Genomic DNA, 18,416 nt, shown 5'->3' with positions numbered 1-18,416 from the left:
AGAAATTATTTGTACAGTGTGTGCGTACTCTTTGTTAACTTGCTTCTTAGTACCTTCCTCTACTTTACGTCAAAGAATTTTTCATATTCCCATACTAACATGATTTATTAGATAACCTCTTAAACAGTGATGGTAAGTTATATATTGTCTTTGTCCCTTTAATTAAGGAGTTATAAAATAACCATGCATACTGTTATGGTGTTAAAGCACCTGTGTTTAATTGTATTTTGAAAGATGTTGTGTATCACTTTATTTTATTTCGGACAACCTCAAGAAAAGACGTTGAAGTACGTTACTGAAGGACAAGAGTCATCGTTTTAATTTTGATTTTGTTCTATTTGATTTTGTAAAAAACGTTCATTTGTTTAGCCTTGAAAAATTGACTGAATGTGATATTTAAAATTATCATTTCAAATGAGGACCAAGAAGAATTTTTTTGGGAAATTTGTCATAATTTGGAAATGTCAACCTCATAAATCATTCATGTAACTTGAATTATCCATATGAGATATTTAGTGTTATTTAATTAATCTGCAACTCCACTAAATTAATTTGGTTATTGTGTAAAATTTTATAATGTAAATAACTGTGTAATTAGTGTCTTGAGCATTTAAGGTAATAACTTTTGTGGCAGGGTGTAGCTCCACATGCCTGTGTTGGTAAGATGCTTCTAGAGATTTCCTGTTGCATCAGAAAGGAAAGTTCTGGAAGTTGTAAAGATCTTTTGTCATCAAAAATTTCAGTGCCCTCATTGGCTAGAATAACGCAAGTGTAATTCTCGTGCACTTGATTTGTGACCAGCGAAGAGAGCATAGGTCCCCCTCTGTCTGTCCTGTGATGGGACTACTGGCCCTCCGAGGTGAGCATTGTTTGGTTCATGTTTTGGATTTTAAACTTTTAAATGTAAATATTTTTTTTCTTTTTCTTTTTTTTGTGCGCACCGGAGTTTGCGCGAGGTATCTTCCATTTGCCAATTTTAACTTCAAATGACTTAGCCCTCGCAGCTAGTGATAACCCTTTGTTTTCGGAGGTAATCCCTTTTCCTTGATTTGAACATTCTAATCTAATGTAAAAGTCACTTGGTTTTCACATCTCATAAATAGTATGTAATGTGTTCCCTTAGGGGATGCCTCCAGTAGCTCTGTACCAATTTAGCGAACGTTAGGTAAAGCTATGCGCCTTTTACCAAAGTGTTTTAGGAAAGGCAACAACTTGACTAGCCCCCTCGTTAAATTTTGTTGTTTTGCTGCTATCTGTCATCAGTAAATGTTTCAACTGGCCCCTTCCTTAATTTCATGTTATAATTTCCACGTTGATTTCTATTTTTTGTAAAAAATGTAAATACCCTGCCATCGTCTATAATTCAATAATTGATTCTCACCTTTTGTAAACATTGTTTCAAGAAGTAGAAACTTTTTTTGTAACGAGTGTGTGCTAGCACATACATTTTCATATGTTGTTTTGACTGTAAATTAATTTGTTTTGGGCTTTAACTTGATCTGATCAGTAAATTTGAGTGTTCAGAAAGGGATCACCATTAATCTCGTTTTCCTCGCAATGAACTACCTTTCACATACCTCGTATGGCTCCCAGCCTGCTTCCCATCTTCTTTCTTGTAGTTGTCATGTTGGGCTGTTTTCAGAGTATTAATATGGTGTGTGTTTCATTTATTTTGTGTGTTCGAAACTCATGAAGTTTAAATTTTCTTTATTAGGTTTAAATAAATAAACAAACAAACAAACAAACAAATATTATTATTATTATTATTATTATTATTATTATTATTATTATTATTATTATTATTATTATTATTATTTTCACTATTATTTTTGATGCTGTGTAAGCCGTAGCAGTTACACATACCACAAGAGGGATATTATAAAAGTGTCACTAGATTTATTTCCAGGATTGATCATTTTCTTACACAAAAGCGTGATTACTGAATTAATTCTCTATGACATGATAAAACTTGTGACTGGTAAGAGTTTTTGTTATTTCATAAAGAAATGATCTTTCCACCTGACTCACACAATCATACAGATCAGACCTTTCTAAATGTGGCGCGCTAAATTCCGCATTTACTCGCATATTAGAACCCTCACCACTGCTTTTCAAGAGCAAGAAAATGAAAAAATAAAAGACCCCCCAACATAATTCGTAGGAGAACAACAATTCTGCTTCAAAGCGGGCACAAGCCTTACTGCAGCTCCGATTATATCACACAAATTTTTGAATGGTTTTGTTCGTAAGACCCGCGCAATCGAAACATGCATCAAAGTCATGAGGTACATCTGTGTTTTGTAGTTACAAAATGTCTGCCTCCATATCGAAGGCCTACTGCAGCTCCGATGACATCGCATAAATAGGTGAAAAGTTTTGGACATTCCAAGCACACATCAGTCATGCTATATTCCTGTGTTTTGAAGTTAACAATGTCCGCCAGTGTAATGGTTAGCACAATTAGGTGCCGTTCTCAGGTCCCCAAGTTTGATTCCCGGTAATGTACTGCCCGAGATTTAAGAATGGCAAGAAGGTTGATATGCGGTAAAAACGGTACATACAGCTCCCCTCCACTGGGGGCATGCCTAAAAACAGCTGCACCACCACGAGTTTACTTTAGGTGAGAAATATTCACAGTTGTTACTATTAATACAGCAGGCGAGATCATTAACAAAGTGATCATTCAGTATCTCGTAATTCGGGCCAGTAGAGATAATTTTTGGAGAGAAATACGTTTAAAATGTGATGAAAACCATTCAATCATAACAACTGTTTTACTCGCCAACATATCTAATAAATAATTATTATTATTATTTTATTTTACATTTTATGGTCTTCATTGGACCACATTAGTCAATCATACAATGGATTTTTTTAAATTTTCTCTCAGCCCAGTACTTCTTCATTCTCTCAGATCTTGGATTTTCTCTCCTCATTTGAAATCACTCTTCCCATGGTATGTCTATTATTTTTGGTCTGTAGTCTGGTGTCTATGTTTCTGAGTGTCTTGATTCTGTGTGTCTTGTTTTTTAAATCCTCTACTGTGATTTGTATTTCCTTCATATCTTCTTTGATTTCTGTAAACCACTTAATATTACTAATGTAAATGATTTTATGTCCCCACTAACTACTTTACAATTTTCGGAGATGCCAAAGAAAACATGCGCGTTAATAAAAAAAATGGAGACAAGGAACATATGAAATTAAACATTAGGGTAATAAAATGCATTACCACCACACCTGTAGACATCCATAAATACGGCAAGCTTTCAGTCATGAAACTTCTGGCACTATCCTGACACTTGATAGCGTACCTAACCTAAAAAATGAAGTCTCTCTCATCTCAATTACAGATGTTTAGGTAAATCCTGATGTGATAAATGTAGAGAACAAGCATGAAATATACTTAAAAATAAAGGTCTGGCTTTCAACTGCCACAGTTACCCAAACAATGCTTCCAGTCACTATGTATTACGTTCAGAAATACAACTCGTAACAAATGCTAGTTTATCAACTGGTGGGTTAACATGTTTTTTACAGCACAAATTTATTCAGAAGGGGTAGCTTCTGCTACACATACACCAGCTGGGAATACTGTGAATAACAGAGACCATCTCCAGAAATCATTTGCGAATAGATTCGCACTGTGTCGCCTGTGGTGGGATGGAGAACTGGAAATTATTTTATTTTAAGAAACCTCAAGAATAGAATTTGGGACTCACGAACTTGTGAAAATCATTGATTATAGTATTTCTTAATATGATGTTTTACCATTTTTGTTTTTTTGGTCAGATGAAGATATTACATGGAACTGTAAATGAACATTGCAAGATGCGAAAATTATTTTTGAATGATTTTTTGTATTTAAATTTTATGTAGTTGATCATTTAAATTAATTTCACGAAGTGTAAAGAAAAGACGTTCTAATGTAACTCGAAGAATTTATTGAATTCTTTTTTAAATTATTGTGTGAAAAAGAACTAAATGGTATTATAATTTCATATTCTGTACTTAGAATTGTAATTTTGTAATGTGATTGAAAAATCTAAAAGGGCGTTATTTTTTAGGCATCCTATACCGCACGTGCGGTTTCTGATGATGCAACTGGTGTCGCAATAGAAATGTTCGAGAACTTGTGAAATTGCTAACTATCTTAAACTGACCATATATGGTCATGCAATTGGATTGGTCAGAATAACGACCTTTCCAATCGGTGAAAAATGAGAATCTCGAGGAATTCGGTGTCCTAATGGTTATTTGTGATCAGGCCATTTCTGGCTTCATGCTGGCTTTGTGTGCTTGCTGTGATTCGGCCGCATCTTTCCATCTGACTGTCCTCGCGAGCAGGTGCGCTCAGGGACTTGCCTCGCCTTGGCTCTCCAGTTCCTCACTGTAAGTGCTAACTTCTAATTCTTTTGTATTTACTTTAATTTAGATTCATTTTTATGTTTCGGCCTTTGTCACCTTTAATGTAACTTTCCGCAATAATATAAGAGTTTATTTTGTGCGCCGGAGTTTCCTCTAGATTACCAGATTCATCATAATTGAGTTTTAGTAGGACTTGCTGTTAGGCTAATCCGTTTCATGTCGCCTTCGGGGGCAACCCTTTTCTGGCTCAATGTTTTGTTATTACAGGTAAATGTAACCATCTCTCTTGAATAACGTATCGTATTAATCTTGATTCTTCCGAGGATGCCTCCCTTCACTCTGTGAATCCTTGATAAAAGTTTCTTCCTTTTATTTTTAAAATTAATTGTCAACTACTCTGCCATTTATTTGTGTCTGATTCGTAATTGTATCAGATTTGTTAAATGTGTTAAGTACCAGACGCTCTGTCATTTATTAACTTTGTTTCTTGTAAATTTTCATTTGTTAATTTGAATAATATTTGAGTTGAGGAAGATTGATTGTGAACCTTTTCTTCCCCATAACGGCATACCTTCCCATGGACCTCAACAGGGCTCCTGCACGTTCCACAATCCTTCCTTAGTTGTCATTTATCAGGCCTATAAGTTGTTTCCCTTGCGTATAGTTCAATTTTGTGTATTGATAAGTTTACCGTTACTTTTCCAAGCTTAGATATTAAATAATATTTGAGTCGAGGAAGATTGATTGTGAATCTTTTCTTCCCCATAACGGCATACCTTCCCATGGACCTCAACAGGGCTCCTGCACGTTCCACAATCCTTCCTTAGTTGTCATTTATCAGGCAATTTGTTATTTTTCTATTTGCCTTGCTTTATTATTATTATTATTATTATTATTATTATTATTATTATTATTATTATTCTTTGTTATTTTATTATTTCCGAGTTTATTATCATTTATATTATTATTATATGAGTAGATGCGCTTCTCGACTGTGGCTACAACTGTTTGAACTCTCTAGTCGGGAAGGAAACTATTTTCAAAAAAGACGGGATCACGAATGTTTTCGATGCCAGTGAAGATAAAGTCATTTGGAATTTTCATTACGAGATCGAGTTGAAGTGAGACGAATGTTCATAACGAGTTTTTACGACCGGATGCCCTTCCTCATGTAAACCTCATCACAGGAGTTAATGAGATGAAACAAATGACGTGATATAAGAGTAACTAAAACTGGCTATATTTACTTCATAAGTAGGCCTGAAAGCCATGTGTTCATCATTTATAGTCTTTAAAATTAGGAGCACTGCCTTCCAATGCAAAAATAGCTGGTAACACTCAGAATACATTCATAAGTTTGTTAAAGAGTAGTGTAGAATGTTTACATGTACAATTTATAACTCTTTATAGCCTAGGAGTCCTATGTTCACTGCACAAAATTTGAGCTCATCGCATACTGGACCCCACCCCACCCCACCCCACCTTGCATTTTTTGGGTGTAAAAGTGTAGTGACAAGGTGGACTCAACATAAACCATTTTAAATAGTCTTTAATAGTTTAGACAAGCCAATACAGGATCAAATAAAATACCTATTATGGTTAAGTTTATCAACAGGGGTCTAATAATACGCAAGTAAATATGGTAGTTACTTATGCTGCACGAAGTTGGACGGCAATGATTGTGCAGGTCTTGCAGAGTGTTTCTATTGTTTCTGTTGCCACAGTTGGCCAGCAGATGCAAAAACAGAACCAAAACTCGCTGCGTAAAATGTGATGTCAACCTGAACTTTACAAAGGAACACAACTGTTCTAAAAAGTTGAGAAATGACTCGATAAAAACAGATTAAATAGAACTTACTAAAATTATGTTAAAAAAACTGTCGGCAGTATAATGTGTTGTCATTATGTGGTATTTACTCCCCAAAGAATTACTTACGAACCATTTTAAAGATTCTGCTTCTATCATTCTTTTGAATCAAATAACTGAAAAAACTTGCTCAAGAAATACCTAATCAGTACAACTGTGCTAATACCTTTCCAGAATATGTATGACAGAAATAATTGTGTACCTGAGAGGCAAAAGAGCATATGTCAATTCTTTGTGATTCTGAGTTATGGCCAGTTTTGTGTTCAGTAAAATCGAACGCATCTATGAAATAAAGGGTGACTGTCCTGTTGGCATTCCCTGCGGATTTAGTGTGACATTAACGTGGTAGTCCAGAGTGCTTTTAGGAGGGGAAAAAGTGCATGTGGGACATCCACCTTCTGCAGGAAACTCTTAACAAAATGGGCATAAGCCCTTTTGTTTCTCAGGAACAGAACTGTATACAGTAAAGCCTAATTAACACGAACTTGCCTGGGGCAAACGCTCTTTGTTAACATGAACAACACTTTGGTCCTGGCAAGAATCTACTCTTTCTTATGCAAGGTCTCCTAAGTTAAAACTATGAACTCTGCATCATATCTCACATAAATCGAACCACCTACTCTATTCACTGTGTTTTTAAGTTGTTTTTCTGATAGAAATGCACGTAGTTAGAAGCAATTCATTATGAAACCATAGTTTAATTGGATGTTAAGCTACAAGCGAGTGGGTTAACAATGATGTTTCTTGGTGCACTTAAACCAATAATCGTGAACATAACCGAGCCAACAATCGGCTATATTCTTAGCCTACAAACTCATTTCAATGATTAAATGCAAGGAAAGACCTCTACTGAATATTTAGATTGATGCTTCTGGGCCTTCTGCCGTGTTACAAAACAAGGTGAAATTCTTTATGTTTTGCAGAGAACTTTACTCCACGTCTTGCAGCCTGTTCACGAGCAAGACTTCTCTAATAATGAAGGTTTGACTTTAAGAATGCTGTACCATTGGTCTATAGCAAGTGGTACTCTCGTTTGTCACTGTGCTCTAACCTACCAAATGGGAGGTGGTGACACCATCCTAGCTACAATTAAGATGTTTCTTGCTCCATTGTATGTGCGTGCGAAGTAAACAGCAAGGTGATTAGACAAAGTAAGGACAAATATGCTAGAAGAATTCTTTAAAATAAAAGTGCAACGAAAGATGGACAGGATAGAAGAATAGAAGAGCGTTGAAGATGGTAGGAAAACGTGTAGCAGACAAACAAGAAAAAAAGGACGTGAGTCGGGCAGGGGGTAGAAGGCCGTACTGTGACGTTGAAGAGACAAGAGTGAAAAAAAGTAGGAATAATAGCATAACAGGTGTATACAGGTCATGAAAGTACACTAGTATCCAAAAGTTAAGCATAAGATACGAGTAAGCAGGGCAACAGGAAATAGACCGCAAATCGCAGGACATGTGCACCTACCAACATTACGTGTTCGTTCTGTATAGGAAAGGAGTGTTCCCTGCTTTGACTAGCGACGTAACTGTAAGGTAAACACAGCCAGTGCCTGCGCCTCGTATTCCCTCAGTCGTGTTTGCCCTGTTATAGTGTGCGGAGTGTAGCCTCGTGGTGAACGTGACAACATAATGGCACGGCACCATTTGGAACCCATTTTGCAGGGCAGAATACTCAGCCGCCTGGAAGTAGGCCAGACACAGACCGAAGTCTCCGTATCCTTGAATGTGCCACAAAGTGTCATTTCCAGGCTTTGAAAACGAAAATAATAAAAATTAATAGTATAAATGGTCCGTTATTGGACATTATAAATTTTCCAGCTAACTCATTCCTGGTTGCCAGCATTCTGCTGTGTGCTAAGTTGGGCTCATCAGTTGGTAAACAGCACACCCACCAAGATGCATGGCTAGTACATACTCATTCGGGACAAATATTTCAGGTTCCCTATGGGAATCAACATCTATATCATTTGGAGACGATTTCGAGACACAGGAGATGTTAGTCGTAGGCCAGTACCAGGTCGACCAAGGGTAACCACCCAACAGCAGGACCAATATCTGGCCTTAACCATCTGATGAAATCGGAGTGCACCTGCAAGACAATTGTCGGCGGAGCTTGCAGCCGTCTCAGGGGTTGCCGTTTCCCGGCAAACTGTGTACTGGAGGTTCAGAACAGCAGGGCTGTTTGCCCAACGTCCAGCGTGTGCGTCCGGCCCACTCCAGCACAGAGACGGGCCCATTTACTGTGGAGCTGTCAACATTGAAACTGGACCATGAATGAATGGAAGCATGTGCTCTTCACAGATGAATCCCGCTACAATTTGCAGAACGATCCCCATCCCACATTAATCTGGAGAGAACCGGTGGTTGGTCCAGACCTCCTCTTAATGGACGTTAATGCCCGACCGCACCGCGCAGCTCTGGTGAATGAATCTCTGACTGGGAAAGACATTCATGGACTGGCGAGGTCTGTGGATCTGAATCCTATAGAACGTGCCTGGGATGCATTGGGGAGGCAAATCGCATCGAGTCAGCCTCCACCAAGGACCCTCCAAAACCTTCGCATTGCCCTTTCGGAGGAATGGGATTGACCGCCACAAGAGCTCTTGGACTATCTGACGGAGAGCATGCCACGGCACTGCAAAGCATGTGTGGCCATTAGGGGTAACCATACACCCTATCAACAGCATATTATGTTGTGGAAGACATTGCCAAGTTTTGTTAGTTGTTGTCAAAGGTGTACCTTAGCTATCAGAACATTTCTGACACTTTTTTTTTTTTTTTTTGATAAGTTGTGTGACATATGGTGTGCGAGTCAGCTTTCATTTGTTCAGCAATTTTAGTCTGACATTCCTATCAGGCGTATGGCATCGTTTAGTGATTATGCTTAACTTTTGGATACTGGTGTACGACCCATAGCACATATTAAGGGTTATAAATTTCATGTTGTTGGTCCGTATTGAACTGAGAATAACATATGAGTAACAACACAGTAAAGGTTTCCACCTATTCAATACAAAATATATTCACAAAGTGTTGTTACTCATATGCCATATCACAAAGTGTTGTTACTCATATGCCATAGCACATAGCCTAGCGTGAACCATCTAGTGACAAGGAGAGTTGAATATGGAAAACAATGAAATAAAATAACAATGGTGAAAGGACAGAGAAGAGAAATTCTGACTTAAATCTGTGAATTTGTGAATTTTGATTTGTATCTATGCTCTTGAATACTACGAAGAATATAAAAGACTTCTTCTCATATATTCCTACAGCTAAGTGAACTAATTTCTTACAACAAAAGTGTTTTCATGAAATTCTAAAAACAATTTTCTCACAGTGTCAAACTTCTAAGTTTTAAGACCATCTTTAAAACTAGTGTGTTTCAAATACTTTGTTCTACACGCGATATGGCTGAAGATGACCTTTAAATAGGTCGAAACTAGTGCCATTAAATGTTTATTTAATAAACGCTATGTAATTTCTATTGAAAAGGTTGAATCAACTCTCTTATTATTTTTAATTTGGTTTATTTTATGGCGCCGAGACTTGGACCCTAATAGGAAACACCACCAAAACCCTTCTACCCTTTGAACTGTGGTGTTACTGATGCCTGCTCTGAATACCATGAGTTGACAGAATACATATCACTGAAGTACTCCAACACCTGAACAACGAGCTAGAGGTCATGCACATCAAAAAGAAGAAACTTGAGTACTTTGGCCATGTCAGTGAAATGATAAATATTAGACTCCTTCAGGTTATCTTATAACGTAGAACTGAAGAAAGGAGAAATAGGGGAAGAAGGAAAGTATCTTAACAACGGAATTTACGAGAATGCTATGGGCTCAGTATTCCCACTCTTTTCCGAGTTGCTGAGAACAAGAACCAGATCGCTCTGATGACAGCCGACATCCAATCAGGATATATGGTACAAGGAGAAGAAGGAAGTAATTTTTACTTTATGATTTAATATTTTATCAAACAATGTCATGACCTACAAAAATGTAATTTTTTCACCAAACATACAACAGGATTTTTTTTTTTAAACTCTACTGCTATTACAGTGTTATGTGAAATAAATTTTGTTTTTAGTTACCATGTTAGGTTACAAGGAGGAGGTCGTTGTATGACCTTGCAACTGCAACCAATTAGACCTACTCTGCTTCCCCCACAGCACATATCCTACTCCTGACAAATAACGCCTGGTTCACACTAGATGTGCCAGGATGTTTGGAGCAAGTCATGATCTGGGCATGGATCAATCAGGCCGATTCACTCTATACCTGCCATGGTCGAGCCGATCTACTCTCTGTCCTCCTGTTCTGTTCAGTCTATCTCAGAAGGTCCGCTAGTAAACAGCAGTGACAAAAATTAAAATGCCTTCTTCAATCGAATCATTAATTAAAATTGTCTTGATTTTGGATGAAGAAGAGGAGAATGGGCTCAGACTGAGGTTCTGGGTGCATAAAATGCTGACAAAGCGAAAAGGAGGAGGAGAAATTTTCACTTTATTTCCAGAGTTACTTGACGATGAATCAAACTTCAACCAGTACTGCCGTATGTCGCATTATGATTTTATGCGGTTGAAGCAGATATTCAACAGATACTTCGTTCTGAGAATGCATTACACTGGCTGTAAAACTTGCTGTATGTTTCAGGTAAGTTAACTAAATTTTTGTTTTTGCACAGGGATGATTAGGGATGAATTTAGGTAAACGCCATTGCAAGCTCTAAAAATTAACTTTATTAAAATATATTAATGAATGCATTGCAGAAAAATATAGTAAAAGAAAGTGCTTTTTGAAATATGTTGCCTATTTTCACTGATTCTATTGAAATGCTGCTATAAAACGGATAAGGTCGCCTGGGGCGGGCGGTTGCCCAACAGATGAATCCGAATGGACAGAAATATGGTTTTGATTCTGTGGATGGCCTGGCGATATGAATTGTGGATTGGGAGATGATGGTAACGATGGTGAAGTGAGCCTTTCCTGTGGTGGAATGGGTGATGGTGTAGAAAATGTGTGGTCCAAAGGCGTTCTTGAAGAGGGATGGTAATCAGGAGGACGATGAGGTTGCTGTTTGTTATACTGAGAGAAAGGTTGTGGTTGACCTCGTTTGTTTCAATATCTCTTATAATTTTGAAGATTTGCTGCTTAGCTACCAATTGATCGAATTTGGAAAATTTCCTGAAGGTACCCTGCGTAGACGAAAAAAGTGGTTTATCTCATCGTTTTCCATTTCTTTCCCATTTTCTGTTTCCAGAACATATTTCATCAGCACAATAATTGCAGTCTGCTGCATTTGTTTTTTATTACTGTACTTTGAGTGAATGTTACTGGAGTTTTACATTATGAAGTAGATGGGCTGCTACTACCTATAGAGGTTGCTTTTGAAGAGTGATCAAGCTCCTCTTATATGCTCGAACATTTTGTTTTACATAATTGTTATGTCCTTCAGCAATTTCGAAATGAAGTGTATAAAAATAAAAACAATTATTTTATTTTTTGTTTACTTATCTTGTCCAACTTTCTTGGACATTTCAGACCACAGCTTCAACTTGTGGTTCATGTCGCTGTATTTTTGTGCGATAAATCATATAGTTCTTGATACGCACGCATTCAATCTTTCGTCGTCCATGGTTATCGCAAAAGTGAGGAGCGGCATCCTGTTGATTCTTCGCCCTTGGCCTTTCACGCGTTCCCACTAGATGGTCATTGATGATCCCAGCCGAGCCGTTCCGGTCTCAGATCAGATCGAGACCGATGAGATGGTCAGTTGATCTTTCCTTGCACAGCTCGGAACATGAAGTGAGAACGATTCAATTGAATTTAATATACATGATTTTTTATCAGTCTTGATCGGAACAGCCCGGCACATTTAATGTGAACCGGGCTTAACATAAAGAGGTCTGATCATGGCTTAACGTCTCCAACAACAGATGAATAACCATCAACACCGCCATATGCCCCGATTCCATATGAGCACAGCAGAGAGGTTTAGAATAGAAACTAGGCCTTTGGGCATGCAATTTAGTGATTACAAATGGTATACCACAATGATGAAAATTTTTTCACCAATGGACTCGACCTAGCAAACCACGGTGTTAGACTTCATATCAGAGGGTCTACTGCACCTTTGCCCTAGCCCAGTAACTGCATATTGAATTACCCTTCAAGCAATGGAGCCATCAATACGAGCAGGGTGGTGAGCAGTCCTAAGGAGTGAACAAAACCGAACAAACCACAGGACAAGTAGGCTTCAAACTGCTCAAGACTCCGCTGGGAATAGGCTGTTGTCGTTTTTGCTTCATATGACAGGTGAAGATATTTGAGTATGTACCGAGAAAGTGACTGACAGTTGTGGTCACGAAGCAGTTATCTAGCATTCGGGAGGTAGTGGGTTCGAACCCCACTGTCGGCAGCCCTGAAGTTGACTTTCCGTGGTTTCCCATTTTCACATTAGGCAAATATTAATTAAAGCCATGGCCCCTTCCTTCCCACTTCTAGCCCTTTTCCATCCCATCGTCGCCATTAGACCTATATCTGTGTCAGTGGTACAACTTACGTGGGGTTGTTGTAAGGACGCAAAGCAAGGGGCATATAAGTCTCCTGTAAGACTCTAAATAGAGTGTCCGACTCGTTCGCTGAATGGTCAGCATACTGGCCTTCTGTTCAAAGGGTCCTGGGTTTGATTCCCGGCCGGGTTGGGGATTTTAACCTTAATTAGTTAATTCCTACGGCACGGGGCTGGGTGTATGTGTTGTCTTCATCATCATTTCATCCTCATCACGACGCGCAGGTCGCCTAAGGGAGTCAAATAGAAAGACCTGCACTTTGGCGAGCCGAACACGTCCTGGGATATCCCGGATCTAAAAGCCATACAACATTTCATTTCATTTCTAAATAGAGTATAGTTCCAGTGTATGGTGCTCCACACCAGGATTACTTGATATGAGATCTGGAAGAGATCCAAAGGAAAGCAGCATAATTTGTTATGGGTGATTTTCAACAAAGGAGTAGTGGTACAAAAATGTTTCCAACTTTGGGCTGGCAAGACTTTGGAGTAAGAAGATGAACTGCTTGACTAAGCGGTATGTTCCAAACTGTCAGTGGAGAGTTGGCATGGAATGACATTAGTAGACAAATAAGCTTGAGTGGAGCTATCGAAGGCAGGAGAGATCATACCAAACCGAGTGAGCACCACCAGCTCCATCCACCGCATCACCGAGCCATTCAACATTCGAGATGATGACCATCAAGGATCTGCTCTGTCAACAATGCTTTTCATCGTAAGCATGCACACAGCGTCAGCTTAACTGAATAATGTTTTAAAGTAAATGCCAACTTCTTGTAATGTATTGAATAGGTGGAAATAAACAAAAGATATTATCCTATATACAGTTTATGAAACTTTCAATACGGACGGAAAATGATTTTCATCACTTGTAATACTGGATACTGGCCGCACTTAAGAGACTGCAGCTATCGAGCTTGGTGTATCTTATTTAAGGTCATGGCTGCTACCTTCCCAATCCTAACCCTTTCCCATTCAGTCGCCAAAAACCTTCAATGTGTTAGTGTAACAAACAAGTAGAAAAAATACATATAAAAATCATACTATAATACAAAGATAAAGTTAGAATTCAAGAGGGCAAATTGAGACAAATATTCAATTATAGGAAGAGGAATTTAGGAATGGAATAATTTATCAATTGAAATGTTCAATAAATTTCCGAAGTTCTTTGAAGTCCTTTAAGAAAAAACTAGGCAACATGTTGATATGTTATCTGCTACTTGGGCAATAGCGCTACATGCAGATGAATGATGATGGATTGACTAACTGATCCACGCCAACCAGCTGCTGACGCAAGACACACAGGGCGAAAAAAAAGACATTCCATCTAGCCTTCTTAGATTCAGAGAAGGCATTCAATCTAGTCCCAGATGAGTTAATTTGGTTATTCCATCATTCCCACGGTGCTCCATAAGCTTATGCTCACCACGTGCAGCTCTTCTGCAAAGGCACCACCAGCTCCATCCACCGCATCACCGAGCCATTCAACATTCGAGATGATGACCATCAAGGATCTGCTCTGTCAACAATGCTTTTCATCGTATGCATGCACACAGCGTCAGCTTAACTGAAAGCACCTCATCTAAGGAGTCTGTTCTATGCTGACTAGCGAGATTTGGCAGGTTAGAGATACTGGACCACGAATGAAAAACTAGGTTTGATGTCTTCGAACTGTGACTCAACCTGACCAAGACGGAATACCTGGAATGTGGCAAATGGATTGTACTATTATAGGTGACAGTACTCCGCGTGTCAAGACCTCTGACTTTCGTTACTTTGGTTCTCACATAACATCCGATGGAGACATCTAACTGGATGCTCAACCTCGTATCAATGTTGACTGGATGAGGTGGAGCCAAGTCATGGGTATCCTCTGCGACAAACATCTCCCTCCAAAATCTGTCCACTGGTGCTCTATGGTTCTGAGTCCTGAGCAGCAATGAGAAGGCATGAACAGATGCTTCACACAATGGAGATGTACATGTTTGGATGGTCTATGGAAGTAATACGACATGATCATATCAGAAATTAAACCATGTGAAGCACCTTCAAAATCACTTTCATTCCTGACAAGATGAAAGGAGCAAGGTTACGCTGGTACGGTCTTGGGGTCAGAGCGGATGCTGAAAGCGTTACAAGATGGGCACTCATAAGCGGAGTCCAATAGGACAGACGCCCCCAGGTCAGCAGAGGAAGAGATGGATGGACTGTTTGCAAACACACATGTGAGTCGTGGAAGTCTGCCCGTCTGATGCTGCAAATCAGACAAAGTCGTGAGTGATATGCAGAAAGGCCAACCCAATATTTTGGTGGTAATAATGCCAGGAGGAGTAGGAGAAGTATGGAGCCTCTTGGTGAAGAGTACATACAATCTGGATGACTTAGCATCAACATCTGTGTTGTCAGTCCAAAACTCTCATTACAACATAAGTCTAGACTAACATCAGTATCTATATATTTAAAACACTAGGCTGATTTTTGTGAACGCAAGTTAGAGAGAAAGGCTGGATCAATTGACATCGTAAAGCATTCTACCGAAAGCTGCTGGCCTGTAGATTTGCAGTGTATTTAAAAGCGTAAAATTGTCTTGCCGTCCATCATCATCATCATCAGTTTTCCACTCCAGTTGCCCGGGTGTGGTTTACGAGCACTCTCCATTTCTGTCTGTCCATGTACCACTCTTCTCTCAAGACGAAATCCCAGCTGATTCCTCTTGTTCCTATGTCCTCTTTCACTTGGTCCAGCCACCTCTTCCTAGGTCTTCCTACCGGTCGTTTTCTGGCCACGACTGTGTCTAGCCATTGTTTTGTAGTCCTTCCATCGTCTATTCGTTTGACAGGGCCAAACCATTTCAAACGGGCCCTTGTCACTTTTTCATTCAGGGATGGGTACACACCAGCTTGCTCCCTTATTCTTTCATTCCTTACCCTGTCCCTTTTTGTCTTCTGTACCATAGTTCGTAGGAACTTCATTTCTGCGGCTTGTAGTTTGCTGTCCACTTGTTGGGTTGTTGTGCAGGTTTCTAGGCCATATGTTATTCAGCCTCTCTTGGACTTCCTTCTCTGTATTTCCCCAAATTACTACATCATCTGCAAATGCAAATGCATTGATGTCCATATTGTTGTTCTGCTTAATTTCTTTCATGACTTCATCCATGACAGTGATAAAAAGTAATGGTGAAAGGGTACTGCCTTGTTGCACTCCTTTAGTGGTTTGGAACCAATCAGAATTACCGTTTCCTATCTGTACGCAACTGCAGCAGTCTTCGTAAAGCATTTTAACTTTCTGGATAAGCCCTTTGGGTACATTCTTCTTTCTTAAACATTCCCATATAGTCTTCCTTGGAACACTATCAAATGCTTTTTCGAGATCCAAAAACACTAGTGTTAAGTCTTTGCCCTTCTCTCAATGCTTTTCTAACAGTATTCTAAGTGCAAATATGAGATTGGTAGTTGATCGGTGTTCTCTGAATCCATATTGTTCTTCCTGCAGTTGTGGTTCTATTATTTTCCTTAGCCTTTTTTCAAGTATTTTCTCAAATATTTTCAAACCATGAGACAATAAAGTGATCCCTCTATAATTGCTACATTTCTTCCGGCTTCCTTTTTTGAAGAGAGGTATTATTATTCCCTTTTTCCAATCATCTGGGACTTTCCTATCCTTCCATATTGCATTAATTACTCTATGAAGCCACTGTATTCCTATTGCACCAGTTGCTTTGATCATATCTGCACTGACTTCATCAAATCTTGTAGATCTTTCTTTGGGCATACTATTAAGGGCCGTCTCTACTTCCTTCCATGTTGGCGGACTCTCTTGGTCAGGCTCATCATTGCAGCTTAAACTGACCTGCGTGGTTACATCATTGGAGTCTTTCCCAGTACTGTTGTATAAATTATCACTTGCCGTATATTTTTAAATTATTAAAGGAAAATTTAGCATTCTGATTGGCCAAAGCACTCACCAGTACTTGAGGCATGTGACGTGATAGAAGAGGTGGAAGGAGGTAACCATGCACATGCAGTCAGACATCTTCCTGGTCAGCTGTAATTTGTGGACAGGAACAGCTGCCGTTTTCCTGCTCAATGGTTCAACTTACTTACTTACTTACTCCTTGGCGCTACAGCCCCTGTAGGACCTTGGCCTCCTGGACAATCTCCACCCACTCTTCTCTGTTGACTGCTCTGGTTCTCCATCTTCTAACTCCCATCTGTCTCAAATCCTCCTCCACGCTGTCCAACCATCTGATCCTCGTCTTCCCCTCATACAACGTCCTTCTGGTTTCCCATCAAAGACTTTCTTTACTGTCCAGTTCTCTGCCATTCTTTCTACATGTCCCAACCATCGCAGTCTACTATTCTTTATTTCTGTTACTATATCCAGTTTATTATACAGCTCTCTGATTTCCTTATTATTTCTGATTCGTCAGAGTCCACCATTCTTTATTGGTCCATAGACTTTCCTAAGTATCTTCTTTTCCCATCTCTGTAGCAACTCCTCTTCACCTTGTGTCATGGTCCAAGTTTCCGCACCATACATCCCCACAGGTCTCACTACCGTGCGATAAACAGTCAGCTTCAGATTCCTTCTAAGACTCCTCGCTTTAAATACCTTGCCTAAGGCAAAGTAACTCCTATTACCAGCTGCTATCCTAGCATGTATTTCTTCTTTCATATCATTGTTTTCAGCTACCATTGACCCTAGATATTTAAAGCTTTTGCAGCATTCATACTTTCCCATTTAAATTCACATATTTTTCTGCTTCATTATACTTTTTCCTAGACATTAACATGTACTTAGTTTTTGACTGATTAATCATCAGTCCCATCTCAGCCCCATATTTTTCTAGTTTTCTCAACTTCTCTTCCAGATCCAGTTTCCTCCTGGATAGCAAATCAATATCGTCTGCATATGCAAGGTCTTGTGTCACTTGATTAAATAATGTTCCACCAGGGTTGCTCCCTTGTATTATTCGCATTACCCTCTCCAAAGCAATGTTAAACAGAAGGGTGGAGAGTACATCACCCTGTTATAATCCTTGCTTAACTTCAAAAGCTTTAGATAAAGTACCCTCAACCTTTACTTTACATACTGTTGTCGCTAGAGTCATTTGGACCAATCTTGTAAATTTGTTAGGTATTCCTGCCTCTTTCATTGCCTTCCATAACTGATCCCTTCTGATACTATCATATGCCTGTTTAAAATCAATAAACAGCTGATGAACATCAATGTTATACTCGTAACATTTTTCAAGGATCTGTCTGACAGGAAAAATTTGGTCTGTAGTAGATCTGTTAATTCTGAAGCCGCACTGGTAATCTCCTAGATATTCTTCAATGTATGGTCTCAGCCTTCCAGCTATGATTTTTGCTAAGATTTTATAAGCAATACATAGCAATGCTATTCCTCTATAATTCCCACAGTCTGCTTTATCATGTTTCTTATGTATAGGGCAGATGTAACGTGCTCCCCTATCTCTACAATTCTACCTCTTCAACTGGTCTACTGCTGCTTCTAACCTCTGCGTGTGTTCCGTCCGCTCGCTCATCCGGCTCTGTGCTTCACTACTGCTCTCCCTCAGTCCCCTCCCCTCTGCACGC

At 39.1% G+C, this 18,416-nt stretch overlaps 1 protein-coding gene across 1 annotated transcript in view; it reads right to left on the bottom strand.

Moving 5' to 3' along the window:
- The window catches only part of LOC136879251 (tetratricopeptide repeat protein 17), a 293,085-nt gene that overhangs the window by 151,902 nt on the left and 122,767 nt on the right, over nucleotides 1-18,416 (bottom strand). The gene's annotated exons all lie outside the window — the stretch shown is intronic.

Source organism: Anabrus simplex, chromosome 8, assembly GCF_040414725.1.
Source record: "Anabrus simplex isolate iqAnaSimp1 chromosome 8, ASM4041472v1, whole genome shotgun sequence".
Taxonomy (NCBI): Eukaryota; Metazoa; Arthropoda; class Insecta; order Orthoptera; family Tettigoniidae; genus Anabrus; species Anabrus simplex.
Note: the sequence above shows the minus strand (reverse complement) of the source record. Positions and strands in the feature narration are given on the sequence as shown.